This window comes from Azolla caroliniana, unplaced genomic scaffold (genome assembly GCF_043228905.1).
Source record: "Azolla caroliniana isolate FFs.n. ecotype wild unplaced genomic scaffold, voAzoCaro1.0.p SCAF_7, whole genome shotgun sequence".
Classification (NCBI taxonomy): domain Eukaryota; kingdom Viridiplantae; phylum Streptophyta; class Polypodiopsida; order Salviniales; family Salviniaceae; genus Azolla; species Azolla caroliniana.
In genome coordinates, this window is record NW_028230442.1 from 20,137,235 (window position 1) to 20,150,334 (window position 13,100).

Sequence of the window (13,100 nt, forward strand, 5' to 3'; positions counted from 1 at the left end):
GCATGGTCGTTTAGTACTCGTCTCAAAGTGGCACAAGCTATAATGATTCCAATGATTTCTTATTTTTTTCCATTGTTATCGTGGACAAAGAAATCACTTGATCATTTAGCTCGTTCACTTATATATACACTATGGAAGAAAGACACAAACCTTGGTATGAATTGGGTATCATGGAACAATATTTGTACCCACCCCAAAACGGTTAGGGGGTGTTGCTTTACTAAATTTAGAAGATCATATGGTGGCTCGAAGATTCAATCTTTTGAAAGGTATGTGCATATGTACCCAACCTTGGGCAGAAATAATTACTTATTTTGTGGAAAAGGTTGGTATTTACCATGGGAAAACAAGAATTACAGCTTTGTGGTGGCATGTTGTTAATAGTACCCAACAGTTGAAGTGTTCAGAATCTAGTATGGTTCAACAATTGGTGCTTTCTTGGCAACGGTATTTGAAGTTGTTTAATTGGAAGCCTCCTGAGTGCTGAAAAGATATAAATTCATTGGCAGCAGAGGTGTTAGTAGCTTCAAGGATATTACACTAGGAGGGAAAAGAAAGTCTAAATTCATAGTTCAATCGAATGGCAAGGCTAGGTTTGATAACTGTAGAAGATGGTATTTTAGAGTCACATAAGAAAATGATGGCCTTTCGGACAATAAGAAATAAGTTTCATATACCACGTGGATATGGGTATATTTGGCAATCAATAGTGGCATTGCCTACATTAGTTTTCCCAATTCAAGAGTTGGTGGTCGAGGAACCATGGAAAGATTGGTCATTTGGTAATGGGAAATCGATTTATATGGTGCACACTAATGATGTGTACCATAAGTTGGTTGAAGATAGAGCTTGGTTAGAAAATAAGGTGTTGGATACATGGCGCATTACTAGAAATGTAAAGTGGTGGCATAGAGTTTTAGATGCAGGGTGGCAGTCTCATCTTCCATTCCGTGCAAAGGTGTTTCTTTGGCGTGCCATAGTTGGTGGGTTGCCTTTGACGATGGCCTTAAAGCGAAGACATATTTCGAATGGGACATGTTTTTTCTGTACGGTGTTTGAAGAAGATGCCAGACGTAGGTTCATTACATGTTCAGTTGCTAAGGCCATTTGGGTGATTATGTCAAAAATTTGGGCATCGATAACAGGGAATATTTTGTCACCTTATAAATGGGTTTTAATGGATGAGGATAAAGTTATGCCCACACCATCATATAAGGTGGTTTTTGATTACCTTAGACATTGGGGGATGTGGTTTAATTGGACCATGAGAAATGAGTTCTTGTTTGATGGACTTCATGGGATAACACAACAAATCCATAGGATGAAAGGGAAATTGATTTGGCAATTTTCACAACTATGTTGTATGGGGATCTTGTCCCAAGAGGAGATAGATTTATGTCATCTAGTTTTACAACACTTGAGAGGGTTTCCCTTGCACTATCACTATTTATGAAGTAGTGAAGATAGCAAGGGGTGTATTATCATTTTGTTTTAATAACAAACATTGATTTACGAAAAGCGAGAGAGAGAGAGAGAGAGAGAGAGAGAGAGAGAGAGAGAGAGAGAGAGAGAGAGAGAGAGAGAGAGAGAGAGAGAGAGAGAGTAAGTTAGTAGCTCATGGGTACTTGACAACCACTCATGCCCGATTAGCCACCAAGAGGGAATACGATGACCCAGACTCAAGGCCAACGACATCAACAAGAGCGTAAAAACTCAATCGATCTATAGATACGCTCCGTGAGACACATGGAAGCGACACATCAATTTGGCGTCACTGTCGGAGACTAAGATCGTCACTTGAAGTGATTGTTGAGTTTTTTGTAAACTCGCAAGGAAAACCACTTAACGAAGAATATATCGAGAAACAAAGCAAAGTGTTACTATGTTTTTGTAATTTCCTAAGTATTTTGTTTTACTTAATCGCTAGCCCACTAACCATATGGTTACCTAAATCCCCAATAAACCAAACACCACCTTTCTTTCCATTAAATTTTTTCTTTTGGCGCGACTTGCAAGGCAAACTACCTAATGAAGAATGTTGAGAAGCAAGCTCAACAAAGGTATGTGATGCTTATTGAGAAATAAGCTAGTAGCTATTAGCTAATTAGCTACTAGTGGACATAAAGGTGAAACAATTATTTAGCTATGCACAACTATTTAGCTATTTGACAGCTATTTAGCTACTGACAGCTAATTAGTTGTATATATAAGTCACTTATAACTTAGGTAAAAAGTAAGAGAGTGTGTGTAGAAGAAAAATAGAAAACTGACAAGAGCGAGTTGAGCTCTGTGTGTAATGAAATAGAAGAAGCTTTTTGGTTTGCTACACAGAGGTAAGTCTCCCTCCCCTTCCTTTCCGTCTTGAGCACTAAATGATCCAGCACATCACGATCCGCTGTGCACACAGAAGAGCCGTAGTAGTGCCTTCGTAACAAAGAAGATATTGTTACCGGCCGGCAAAGGAGTCCAGAGTGTGAAAGGAAGGAGTTATTTAATTATTAAGGAATGGTTGTAAGTGAGCTATTAGTGTGGACGGACGGACCGGAATCGGTATGCCGTTCCGGATCCGGACCGATCCCGAACAGGTGCGGATGGCACCGTTTTGTACTACAAACCGGAAACCTATTTAAAGGCCCGGATACAATGTACTATGGAGCGGATAATTAATGAAGCTTAGTGTTTTTATCTCTGTGTGTTAATTGCCGTTCTGCATTCATTGTTATATCTTACGTGTGTGATTATTAACGACGATCTTGCTAAGTAACCTAATTAAGTCGGATTAATCATTGAGCCTAATCCTCTTGCCGTAACACCCCTTTGGTGAAGTGTCTTCCGTAGACACCCTGTGTTAGGCCATTGTCCGGCCCTAAGAGTTAACACAGATTTTGGCGACCACGATTCCTGTTTTTGCAGCGAATGACGGCAGGAATGGATGACTAGATCAACGCACGACCTGGTTACAGATCGAACTTGACGCCTTGCCGAAAGGCAAAGGAGACGTGAGGCTTTCCAGCAAGCGGCGCAGGAAATTAGAGCGGATCACTCGTTTTCCAACGTAATCCGGAGAGTAGCGGAGGAGTCCCTCTGTTTACAGCAAACATCGCACCCGGACGAAGGCAGCATCCTAAGTAGCCTCCGGGAAACCGAATCCCTTCTCCAGGCGTTGGCAAGCGGAGAAGGCCAAGCAGAAGCCTTTTTAGCGTATGAATCGGATTCCGAAGGGGGATACAACGTGCACACGAACTACCGTAGCAGCAATGACACCCCGGGCGGACCGGAGGACGAAGGATCAGACACCTTACCGACACCGGAACCGGAAGTGCTAAGGCTGGAACCTCCGGAACCAGAAGCAGAGGAAGAGCGACCTCCGACACCGGAAGTCGAGGAGGAGAGGCCTCTATCACCAAAAGAAGAGGAAAGACCACCGACGCCGGAGAGAAACCAGGAACGACCACCAACACCACCAGCCCGAACACCGATACCGGACGACGACATGCCGTTCCAGTACTCCAAGTATAGAGATGATCCGGACGCGGAAGCTCATGTTCACGCCTTTGAACAGACATGGTAAGCAAACCATGTGTCCCAACGATTGACCCCGGAGGAAGAGGAACGGTCTAAGATAGCGGAATTTGGCGTCCATTGGAGGGACCGGCAGCAAGATGGCACCGGACGCAGGACCCGTCTACCATCACCACCTTTGCAGATTTAAAAGCTAAATTCTTGCATTTTTTCCACAAGGAGGTGGACCAGACAGTAATGGTGGGCTTGTTTTATACCATCCGACAGGAGGCAGGGGAGAGCATTCCCCAGTTTGTCATCTGGTTTCAACGGATGCATAGTTAGCTTGCCTGCGCACCCCCGGAGGAGGAATTACGGACTATATTCCTAAATGCGCTCCGGGAACCCCTACGCACGGTTTGCACGGTAATTGACTTCTGTGCAAGTACCATCGACCAGGTCATTGACCGGGGGAGATAGATGGAAAAGACAAGCTCCTGGCTCACACTGGGAGCACTCCAACGGGCGTTACCGTCCGATGAAGACCTCCGGTTTCGGCAAGCAATACAGTGCACAACTTGCTTGAATTCTGGACACTCGGCACTAGAATGCACTATGAGGACGCAATGTGTAATCTGTCAATCCAAGGGCCATACGACGTTGTCGTAGTGTATTCCACACACTACGTGAAAACCATAAAATAATATATCCGGTTTTAGATACATATAAATAAATAAATAATATATCAAAACATTTATCACGTGCATAGGGCAAGATTCAAACCCTGCACCTCCACGTAGATAAACCCCAACTTTACCATTGTAATAACTTATCTTTAGTGTTATACATATAGATTTAATACGTATAAGACCTTTATTTATATATACCTTTATTAAAAGGTAAAAATCATGTATTCTTTAGGGTGTGAATATTTTATTTACACGTGACATTAAAAGAGACTCATGCACATCTAGCGTGCATGAGCTCTATACTTAGGAAATGACAAAGCATCACATGCACATTTAGTGTGCATGGACACTTTTGGTGAAAAAGCATGATGCCATGCTTAGCCTCTTCCATCTTTATATAAGGAGGAGAGAAATATGTATAGGGTTGTTGATTAATATACAAGGATTGATCAATCTAATATATTCGTGGGATTCACGAATTTTTCCATCTAAATTACTCTTATAATCTAAATATTGTTTTAAATACACTAAACTCGTGGGATTCACGAGATTGCTATCTTACTTCTCTTTCCACTATTCATAACTAGCCTTAAGTTGTATTCCTCTTCCTCCTAGTCAAAAACCTCGGCGGTTCCCACCCGACTCATGCAACGATCCGGAGCCGAAAGGCACGACACAGTTGGTGAACCCGACGTGAAAACCGGGTGGCAAGGAGATGGAAAATCAACCGGAGGCTAGCAACATGATGATGATGTTCGAGCGCATGCTACAAGAACAACGCGCGATGTTGGAGATAGCGGCATCAGTGGAGCGGCTCGTGCAACGAAACGGGCAATTCAACGGGAAAGACGTGTCGCGGTATCTTCGGGACTACAAGGCGGAGATGCTACGGTGCGGAATATCGGAAGGACTGCAAGTGACGTCCTTCAACCGGGTGGCGACCGACGGGCTTCAAGCAAGCATCCATGGGCTACGACAACAAAATCCGACATGGGAGGCGTTTGAAGAAGAGCTAAAGAGGACGTTCGCCATCGAGGATTCCTCCAAGGCGACGGGAAGGGGATTCGAAGATTGGGTGGAGATGCCGGACAAGGGATTGAAGGTCGTTGATGTGTTTTCGGCATTCGAAAGCCGGTTCGGGAGGTTGTCCGCGAGAGATCAAGCTATCCTTGTACCGGACAAGGTGATCATGTTCTTGCGAGCCGTGGATGTCCGGGACCGGAAAGATCTCGGAGTGCTCTTGGAGGACACGACCACGGAGATTGGCCTCACCGAAACATGGGAAAGCGTGCGGGATATCGTCGCGCGATACACGAAGAGGGGGCAATGGCTTGCCAACGAGGAAAAGAGGGTTTCGGAACCGATTCCGAAACCGAGAACCGGATTGGAAGACCATCAACCGAGGGCTCGGGAGACTACAACCGAGAAGGGGATTGATGCATCTACGGTGGAGCAACTCTTGAAGGAGATGGAGAATCTGAAGATCGCGATGGTGAAGAAGTCGGATGACCGCCCCACAAGCTCCAAGTATACGGACCGACGGTGCATATTGTTGCAAACAGTGCTCGGCCACAACCGAGGAATAGGATCAACTCTCAGAAAACAGGAAATACACAATGCACGTAGACAATAGAGAGAAGAGTACACAGGGTGTTTTACGTGGAAAACCCTAAATGGGAAAAACCACGGGAGTCCTCAAACTCCAACTATCACTATACACAGAGATGTACAATGGTGAAGCTACAAGGCAACAACCTTGAGCTCACTGTCTTCGCCACAGGCGGCGGTAATACACAGAGGCAACGACCTCTTCGTCTCTCTCTCTCTCTCTCTCTCTCGGCTGCTCTCACTTCGCTCTCTCTGCTGAAAACATAAAATGAGCAACAACAAAACTGTTTGCCCTAAGTCATATTTATACACATATGACTTTCGGGCTATTTACAAATATAGCCTCAAGGGCTCTTGGCAAAACATATTCACAAATATGTCCCCGCATCCGGATCTCTCTCCGGGTGCATTCGTCATCCGGCTCCGTTACCGGGGTCTTCAGCATCCGGCTCCGTAGCCAGGGTCTTCATCATCCGGCTCCGTAACCGGGGTCTTCAGCATCCGGCTCCGTAGCCAGGGTCTTCATCATCCGGCTCCGTAACCGGAGTCTTCAGCATCCGGATCCGTATCCGGGTACTCTTCATCATCCGGTTCCGTAACCGCAACCGGGCTTGCCGTCATTCATCTCCGGACATCCCATCCGGAGGGACCGAAATCCCAACAAACTCCCCCTTCACTTCGGCATGGGATGTCTCTCCAACCCGACTCTCTTTCGGCACGCTCCCAGCTTGTCGGGTGTGAGCACTTTGGTCAGCATATCTGAGCCGTTCTCGTCCGTGTGGATCTTCGTCAGCACGAACTCCTGGTCTTCTATCCTTTCCCGGATCCAGTGATATCTTCGCTGGATGTGCTTCGTCCGGGAGTGATAGGCCGCGTTCTTCGCAAGGTGGATTGCACTCTGACTGTCGCAGTAGAGCCGGTACTCCTCCTGCCGGATACCGAGCTCTCTAATGAAGTCCTTCATCCATATTATTTCCTTGCCGGCTTCAACAGCCGCCATGTACTCCGCCTCCGTGGTTGACAACGCAACCGTCTTCTGCAGTCTCGACTGCCATGAAACAGCTCCCCCTGCATACGTCATCACATACCCTGATGTGGACCGGCTGGTATCTGCATCAGCCGACATATCCGAATCGGTGAAGCCGTCGAGTTCGGGCTTGCCGAAGCCGAATCGGAGGCACACGTTTGCCGTGCCCTTCAGGTATCGGAGTATCCACTTGACCGCGTTCCAGTGCTCTTTGCCGGGATTACTCATATACCGGCTCACCACTCCGACTGCGTATCCTATGTCCGGTCTTGTACACACCATTGCGTACATCAAGCTTCCGATGGCAGAGGCATATGGTACTTTCATCATGTCCTCCTTCTCAGCCTTTGTCTTGGGACTTTGCTTGCTGGACAGCTTGCAGTTTGCCGGGAGGGTCGATCCGACCGGTCTTGCCTCCGACATGTTGAACCGGTGAAGCACCTTTGTCACGTACTTCCCCTGTGACAGCCACAACTGCTTCTTCTTCCGGTCCCGGATGATGTGCATCCCCAGTATTTGCCTCGCCGGACCCAGGTCTTTCATTGAGAAGGTTCGGTGAAGAGCCTTCTTCAGCATCCGTATCTTGACCTGGTCCCGTCCGACGATCAACATGTCGTCCACGTACAGGAGGAGTATTAGAGAGTCTCCTCCGTCGAACTTCTTCACAAACACGCAGTGGTCGGACTGCGTTTTGAGGTACCCTTCGTCGGTCATGAAGGAGTCGAACTTCCGGTACCATTGCCGGGGAGCCTGCTTCAGTCCGTAAAGGCTCTTCTTCAACCGGCATACCAGGTGCTCCTTCCCTTTCTTCTCGAATCCTTCCGGTTGCTGCATGTAGATCTCTTCTTCGAGGTCACCGTGAAGGAATGCCGTCTTCACGTCCATCTGTTCTACCTCGAGGTCCATGCTTGCCGCTATGCTCAGCACCGTCCGGATGGAGGTCATCTTCACTACCGGGGCAAATATCTCGTCGAAGTCGACGCCCTTCTTCTGCTGGAACCCCTTCACCACGATCCTGGCTTTGTATCTTGGGGGGTTTCCGGCATCTCCCGGTTTCAGCTTGAACACCCACTTGTTACGGAGTGCCCGTTTTCCTTTCGGCAACTCCACAAGTTCATATGTGTGGTTCTCATGCAGGGAATCCATCTCGTCCTGCATGGCACTCAACCACCTGCGGCTCTGGGTGTCATGCTTTGCTTCTTCAAAGCTCTCCGGCTCCCCTTCGTCGGTTAGCAGCACGTGCTCTGGTTCCGGGAATCTCCGGGGGGCCCTTCTCTCTCTTAGAGGGTATCTCCGTTCCGGAGCTTCGGTAACCGGCTGCTCCGTTTCCTCTTCATCCGAATCCATTTCGGGATCGGGGCCGGTTCCGGTATCACTTTCATCTTCTTCGGCCGGTTCTGTTTCTTCATAGTCTTCGGTCGGATCCTCGAGTGTTAACCGGTCCCTTGCCGGTCGGGACTGCTCCTCGTAGAGTTGATCCTCACCGGTCGACTTGGAGCTCTTCACCTTCTTCTCCGACTCCCAGTCGGCGAGTGTCTTGTCCTCCATGAAGATGATGTCTCGACTCCTGAATATCTTCTTGTCGACCGGGTCCCATACTCGGTAGCCGAACTCGTCGTCACCGTAACCGAGGAATATGCATGGCCGGGTCTTTGGATCTAGCTTTCCTCTCCGGTCCTTTGCCACATGCACATATGCGAGACACCCGAACACCTTCAGATGCCGGTAGGACACTTCCTTACCGGTCCACACTTTCTGCGGCGTGTCTCCGTCCAAAGGTACTGAGGGTGATCTGTTTATCACGTATGTCGCCGTCGACATTGCCTCAGCCCAAAACCCCTTGGGTAATTTCGCATGCGCCAGCATACTCCGGACCCTCTCCATTATGGTCCGGTTCATCCTCTCGGCCAGCCCGTTTAGTTCCGGCGTCTTCGGCACAGTAAACTCGAGCCGGATTCCCTTCGAGCGACAGTACTCCGCAAACTGCCCCCGGTATTCCCCTCCGTTATCCGCTCGTATCGCTTTCAGCTTCTTGCCGGATTCTCTTTCCACTCTCGCGTGGAGTTCTTTGAAGACGGACAACACTTGGTCCTTTGTCTTCAACGGTGCCGTCCACAGCTTCCGGCTGTGATCATCAATGAAAGTCACGAAGTACTGGGCTCCGCCATGTGACTTCGTTTCTACCTGACACACATCAGTGTGCACCAACTCCAATGGTGCGCTACGTCTCGTCGGTGGCCTTGAGTGGAAGGAGGTTCGGTTCTGCTTACCGGCCAGGCAATCGGTGCACTTCTCCAGGTGCACATGCTTCACTGGAATAAGGTTGTCTTCTGCAAGCCTCTTCATCCCCTTCTCACTCATGTGGCACAGTCTCTTGTGCCACAGCTCACCGGCAGTGTCGGCTGCCACGTTCAGCTCTTCCGGACATAACCGGGCATTCATCAGGTACAGTGTGTTGTCTTTCCGGGCCCGAGCCACTATCAGGCTCCCCTTGCTAAACTTCATTACGCCGTTCCGGATGCTACCTGTGTAGCCTTCATCATCTAGCCTCCCGGCCGAAATCAGGTTCAATCGAACCTCCGGAACGTGTCGGACATCCTTCAGCAGCATTTTGCATCCGGTTGATGTCATCAGCCACACGTCTCCTATGCCGGCAATCCGGCATGTACCTTCATTTCCCATCCGGACACAGCCATGCTCACCGGCTGTGTAGGATGAGAAGTATTTCTTCTCCGGGGTCAGGTGGAACGACGCTCCGGAATCGACCACCCAGGTCATCTCTACACCGGCAAGATTCAGCTCCCTCTCTTCGGTAATGAGCATTATCTCTTCTTCACTTGCCGCGAGTGCCGTCGTTCCTTTCCGGTCCTGCCCTCGCCGATCCGGACCTCTCCGGTCCGTGGCTCCCCGGTATGCACCGTTTCTCTCCGGTGACTTCTTCGAATCGGTGTCGTCGGCTCCGTTGTCCTTTCGGTAATGCCGACAATTCTTCCGGAAGTGCCCCGGCTTCCCACAGTGGAAGCATGTGGGTCTTCCTCTTGACTGCGACCGGGTCCCCGACTTCTCCCGTCTTTGCAGACTCCGGTTCCATTGTCTTCCCCGATCCGATTCGGTAAGCAGCGCCTTCGAGTCGGAAACCGGTTCTTTATCTCTCCGACGCGCTTCTTCATTTAGAATGCTTGTCTTTACCGTTTGTAGAGACAAGTTATCTTCGGTGCAGGAGGTGCTGAGAGTCACCACCAAGTTCTCCCAGCTATCCGGCAATGTACACATCAGGATGATGGCTTGCATTGCATCCTCCAACGGGAACTTGATCGCCGCAAGCTGGTTCACGAATCCCATGAACGTGCTTACGTGTTCCACCATACTCTCGCCGTCCCGGTACTTGAGGTTCACTATCTTTCTCATCAGGGAGGTCCGGTTCAACGCATTCTTCCTCTCGTAGAGGCCCGACAGCTTCCTCCACATCTCATATGCGTTGGTGTCGTTCGCCACGTGTTGTAGAACGCTCACGTCGACGTATTGCCGAATGGTTGCAACGGCTTTCCGGTTCAGAAGCCTCCACTCCGTCTCAAGTACCCCTTTCGGTATTTCCGACCTGTCAATCGGTTCGTACAGGTCCCGAACAATCAGAAGATCCTCCATCTTGATCTTCCAGTCGGCGTAGTTCTGCGCATTCAGCACCATCATCCCCGGCTGCCCGCTGCTGCCGCCTTCCATTTTCTGTGTTACCGTCGCTCTGATACCACTTTGTTGCAAACAGTGCTCGGCCACAACCGAGGAATAGGATCAACTCTCAGAAAACAGGAAATACACAATGCACGTAGACAATAGAGAGAAGAGTACACAGGGTGTTTTACGTGGAAAACCCTAAATGGGAAAAACCACGGGAGTCCTCAAACTCCAACTATCACTATACACAGAGATGTACAATGGTGAAGCTACAAGGCAACAACCTTGAGCTCACTGTCTTCGCCACAGGCGGCGGTAATACACAGAGGCAACGACCTCTTCGTCTCTCTCTCTCTCTCTCTCTCTCGGCTGCTCTCACTTCGCTCTCTCTGCTGAAAACATAAAATGAGCAACAACAAAACTGTTTGCCCTAAGTCATATTTATACACATATGACTTTCGGGCTATTTACAAATATAGCCTCAAGGGCTCTTGGCAAAACATATTCACAAATATGTCCCCGCATCCGGATCTCTCTCCGGGTGCATTCGTCATCCGGCTCCGTTACCGGGGTCTTCAGCATCCGGCTCCGTAGCCAGGGTCTTCATCATCCGGCTCCGTAACCGGGGTCTTCAGCATCCGGCTCCGTAGCCAGGGTCTTCATCATCCGGCTCCGTAACCGGAGTCTTCAGCATCCGGATCCGTATCCGGGTACTCTTCATCATCCGGTTCCGTAACCGCAACCGGGCTTGCCGTCATTCATCTCCGGACATCCCATCCGGAGGGACCGAAATCCCAACACATATGGTGCGATAGCGCCGAACACGATCGGAGGGATTGCGACGAGCATAAGGAGGCGCTACGGCGGGATCTCATCTACTACGAGGGAAACCGGATTGATTCGATGGACTCTCGGAAGCCACTCCGACCGAACTTCCGGAAAGGCGGCACGAAGAAGCTGCTCGAGGAGGAATTGGCAGCAAGAAGCAACTATGCGACAACCGCGGGAATATGTGTCGGGGAGTCATCGAGAGCAAAGATGTCTTTTTGGCCGGGAGTTCTAGAAAACACCGAGAAAACCGACTCCAACGAGATCCGAAGCACCGTGGAAGGCGTCCAGGAAGCTACGGGATGGGAGTGCCCTGTCGACAAGAATAGCGTATACGCCCTGTGTCAATTGCATAAGGTGTATGTGGACGAGAAACGACGACGCACGGAGGATGCGGGTGGGCCATCGAAGATACCGGAGAGCTGGAACTCCGGAGGTAAGGGAAAAGAAAAGGCGACTCCGGCATTCAACCTCGCCTCGGACATAGAACAACAAACCGAGTTGAAAAGAGTGTTCGAGGAAAGAATCTTGGATAGTCGGGTAGATTTCTCGCTTCGGGAGCTTCTCGGAATAGCAAAGAAGGAGTTCCACGATCTTCTCGTGGATCTCGTGAAGCGAAAAAGACAAAGTACGGAGGAAAATACTCCAAGGGTGAATGCGAACACCGTTTTAATGAACAACACCGAAGTGGAGGACGAAATTCCGAACTCCCACTATACAAGGCCACATTGGGCACGCGCGACTACTGAGACTCCGGTCCAAATCAGCAACATCAAAGAACCCGTGCTAGCATTGATTGATCACGGATCGGAGATCAACTTGATGTCCAAGGAGTTCTACCGGAAGGGGAAGTGGCCTATTAACACCAACCATGGATGGAAGATTCGGGCGGCCACCAAAGCAACGAAAGATCTATTTGCGGCTTGTCCGGATGTGACGATGAAGATCGGGGATGTCGAGATCGACCAAAATTTCACATTCCGTCATCCTCGGCCAACCCTTTATCACGGCATCACGGATGGAGACGAAGGTGCTCAATAGTGTTGCGGCTTTTGCACGAATTCGGAGCCAAAACGGTGGGAAATCCGTCCAATTTCTAATGGTGCCGGAAAATCACGAAAGGAACAAGAGGGAACTCTTGTCCCAAGTGAGAATGGATTTTTAAAGCGGACTGTTGCGGAGTGGGGAAGTGATAGTCCGAGAAGCCCTGATACCCCACACAGGAAGAAAACTCTCAGAGCAAAACATGTACGAATCGGTCCAGATGGGGCATCTACGTACACGACCGTAACCGGAGGATTGAAGAAAGGATACCGACAAGTGGAGGATAAGTTGCGGTCGGCATCAATAATAAAAGAAGATGAAGAAATCATGGGGATAGTCGAAGAAGTGTTCTATGGGAGCACACTACAACGACTTGAAGAGCTTGTGGAAGATAAAAGCCAAGGGAACCGGGTAGTCCCGGTGGAATCGGTCGAGATGTACGAGATCATTGCGAGAATGGAGCCGGATACGCTCCGCAAAGAAGAAGCAATGGTAAGTACGAAATACAAGACCGTGGAGAAGAAGGTGAAACCGGCCGCGGGACCACTACCCGCCGATAGCGAACAAAAGAGGAAAGAAGTCTCGGGAGATCCGACACTTCGGAAGTCCGTGGATATCGGACATGCCTTCACGGATGAGACCCGGAAGAAACTTCGGATCGGTGGAGGTGGGTTCCTATTACAAAAAGAAGAAGAACGGTTTCGCGAGATGTTGGAGCAACACGGCAAAGC